Source organism: Nicotiana tabacum, chromosome 19 (assembly GCF_000715075.1).
Source record: "Nicotiana tabacum cultivar K326 chromosome 19, ASM71507v2, whole genome shotgun sequence".
Taxonomy (NCBI): domain Eukaryota; kingdom Viridiplantae; phylum Streptophyta; class Magnoliopsida; order Solanales; family Solanaceae; genus Nicotiana; species Nicotiana tabacum.
The window spans coordinates 45,919,506-45,923,354 of NC_134098.1; the positions used below are offsets into that span (position 1 = coordinate 45,919,506).

At 42.2% G+C, this 3,849-nt stretch overlaps 1 non-coding gene across 1 annotated transcript; it reads right to left on the reverse strand.

Moving 5' to 3' along the window:
- Positions 1-306: 306 nt before the first annotated feature.
- Positions 307-411, reverse strand: LOC142173979 (small nucleolar RNA R71). The gene has a single exon (XR_012703343.1). It is a non-coding gene; the product is annotated as a small nucleolar RNA R71 (small nucleolar RNA).
- Between the last annotated feature and the right edge of the window lie 3,438 nt (positions 412-3,849).

Below are 3,849 nucleotides of genomic sequence, written 5' to 3' on the forward strand. Positions count from 1 at the left end.
AAGCCCATAATCACTGTGTACTTTGAGCTGAAACAGAGCATGATCCAGCTACTTCATGCAAATGGGCAGTTTGTGGGTCTTCCACACGAGGATCCACAACAGCATATCCTGAATTTCTTGGAGATTAGTGATACTTATATCACTAACGAGGTTACTCCAAACTATGTGAGGCTCACACTTTTCTCGTTCTCTCTATCGGGTGAAGCAAAGCGATGGCTGAAGGCAGAACCAGCTAATTCTATTACATCATGGAATGATCTTGCAAGGAAATTTTTGGCAAGCTTCTTCCCTTAAGGCAAAACTGCAAAGATCAGAAGTGAGATAGTCGCCTTCAAACAGAAAGCGGGGGAGTCTTTATACTCAGCTTGGGAGAGGTTCAAGGGGCTGCTCAGAGACTGTCCCCGTCATAATCAGACAAACGAAGTGTTAGCTCATACTTATATAAAAGGGCTATATCCCGAGACAAAGATTATGGTGGATGCTGCAGCTGGAGGTCAAGTGTTGGAGAAAAGCTTTGATGAGATATATGCGTTTTTGAACAAATTCTTCAAAAGAAATCCCGATTGGCAAGGAGAGATGGGCAGACACCCAGTGCAAAAATCTACAGGGGTTCTCGAGTTAGATGTCGTTTTGGCGTTATCAGCTTAGATTTCCACATTGACCAACCAAGTCAATCAGATGACCTTGGTTATTAACAAGCAATAAGCCCACCCAGTGCAACATGTTCAATTATTTTATGAAGTATGTGGAGAGGGTCATACGAGCGACTTATGCCCAGTTAATCCTGAGTCTGTCTGTTTTGCGGGTAATATAAATAGGGCCCAGACAAAAGAGTATGGGAATACTTATAATTCCAACTGGAGGAACCATCCAAACTTCTCTTGGGGTGGAAACCAAGGTGCTCAGAATCAATATCGACCACAAGCATCTCAACAACAATATAGACCACCTCAAGCTGAACAACATGAAAACTCGACAAATCACCATGAGGAAATGATGAAGAAATTGATGGCTCACCAGCATGACCAAACAGAAGAGATGATGAAAAGAGTGATGGCTGACCAACACCCAAGCAGCATCAATGAGAAATTTGGAGCGACAATTGGGACAACTTGCTAGTGCCCAAAATACTCGACCAATTGGAGCTCTTCCAAGCGACACTAAGGCTAATCCTAAAGCATCTATTAATGTTGTTTCATTGAGGAATCGGAGACAGTTAGAAGAAGTCTAGTCAAAAAAGAGAAAACAAGTGATTTTTAATGAGAAGCCGGCCACTATAGAGTCAGAATCAGAAAAAGCAAAGGAGTCAGAGAAGCCAGCTGAAGAGGCGATGGCTAAGCAACCCCCACCATTAGTTGCAAGGCCACCACCTCCGTTCTCTCAAAGATTGCAGAAAGTGAAGGATAATGCCGCATATAAAAAGTTTCTTGATATTTTGAAGTAGGTGCAAATCAATATTCCGCTGGTAGACATCCTGCAAGAAGTGCCCAAATATGCAAAATACATCAAGGATATAGTGGAAAATAAAAGGAGATTGACCGAATTCGAGACTATGGCACTCACTGAGGAATGTAGCTCAAGCATTCAAAGCAAGCTACCTCAGAAATTGAAGGATCCGGGTAGTTTCACTATCCAAATCTCGATTGGTAAGCATGCAGTTAGGCGAGCTTTGTCTAATCTTGGGGCGACCATCAATTTGATGCCGCTATCTGTGTTTAGATAGTTGGGGTTGGGTGAGCCGCTCCCAATAATGGTAATCTTACAATTGGCTGATCGCTCCCTTGCTCATCCTGAATGAGTGATTGAAGACGTTTTAGTTCAAGTGGGTTCTTTCATATTCCCTGCTAATTTTATTATCTTGGACTACGAGCCTGATCAGGAAGTCTCATTTATTTTGGGGTGTCCATTTTTAGCCACGGGCCGAGCGATTATTGATGTATGCAAAGGAAACATGAAGATGAGAGTAGGGGATCGAGTGGAGGTATTTAATGTGTATAAAAAACTCCGATTGCCAGCCCACTATGAAGAGCTATCCATGATTTATGTAATGGAAAGTGACGCTACATCATTGGTGCCTTACATGATCCTTATAGATCCTCTTGAACGAGCCTTGATTGGGGATGAAGAAAATAGTGAAGATGAGATGATGGGATAAATTGAGCAAGTACTTGACATGTCTTGTAGTTATGTCTATGGGTTTGGGAGATTTGAGGAGTTGGGCAGGCCTGTCACTCTGACTCCTCCTAAGCCATCCATTGAAGAAGCTCCAAAGCTAGAACTAAAGCCCCTTCCAGTGCATCTGCGCTATGTTTATTTGGGGAACTCTAAGACATTGCTAGTGATTATCTCATCCAGCTTGACTAATGTACAAGAAGAAAAATTGCTTAGAGTACTTTGCGAGCATAAAAAGGCTATATGGTGGACAATTGCTGACATCAAGGGAATCAGTCCATCGTTTTGCATGCATAAAATCTTTCTAGAAGATAGACACTGCCCCAGTTTGAGCAGCAAAGGAGATTAAATCCCATCATGAAAGAAGTTGTAAAGAAGGAAGTAATTAAGTGGCTCGATGCATGTATCATATTTCCTATCTCTGACAGCAACTGGGTAAGCCCAGTGCAATGTGTGCCTAAAAAGGGAGGGATGACTGTGATTGAGAATGAGAAAAATGAGCTAATTCTTTCTCGCACTGTGACGGGGTAGAGAGTTTGCATTGATTACAGAAGGCTCAACAAAGCAACCCGCAAGGACCACTTCCCACTTCCATTCATTGACCAAATGTTGGACAGATTGGCGGGGCATGAATATTATTGCTTCCTTGATGGTTATTCTGGGTACAACCAGATTGTCATATGCCTAGAGGATCAGGAGAAGACCACTTTAACTTGTCCTTATGGCACTTTCGCCTTTAAGCGAATGCCGTTTGGTCTTTGTAATGCACCAACCACTTTTTAGAGATGCATGATGGCTATTTTCACCGATATGGTAGAAAAATTTATGGAAGTCTTTATGGATGATTTTTCAGTCTTTGGGTCTTCTTGTGATGACTGTTTGAAGAATTTGAGCAAGGTGTTAGTCCGTTGTGAAGAAACAAATCTAGTGTTGAATTGGGAAAAGTGTCATTTTATGGTACAATAAGGCATCGTGTTGGGTCACAGAGTGTCTAGGAGCAGCATTGAAGTTAATAAGGCAAAAGTGGAGGCGGTTGAAAAATTACCTCCACCCATTTCTGTGAAGGGTGTCTGGAGTTTCTTGGGACACGCGGGGTTCTATCGGCGCTTTATTTAAGATTTTTCTAAAATTACTACTTCTTTGTGCAGGTTGCTTGAAAAGGATGTAACTTTCAAGTTTGATGACGCCTGCTTGAAGGCATTTGAAGAGCTCAAAAAGCAGTTGGTGGTTGCCCCCATTATTGCGGCACCGGATTGGTCCTTACCATTTGAACTTATGTGTGATGCAAGTGACCATGCTATTGGGGCAGTGCTAGGCCAGAGGAAGGACAAGATATTTTATTCCATCTACTATGCGAGTAATACTCTTGATGATGCACAAATGAATTACACCACCACTGAAAAGGAGTTGTTGGCCGTTGTGTGGGCCTTTGAGTAATTTCGGGCATACTTGGTTGGAACAAAAGTCATAGTCCATACCGATCATACAACAATTAGGTATCTATTTACAAAAAAAAAGAATCCAAGGCTAGATTGATGCGCTGTGTTTTGTTGTTGCAGGAATTTAATGTAGAAATACGAGATCGAAAGGGCACAGAGAACCAAGTAGTTGACCATCTCTCAAGGCTAGTAAATCACGACCACGTGGAGGAGGGTGGCCAAATTAAAGAAGCATTTC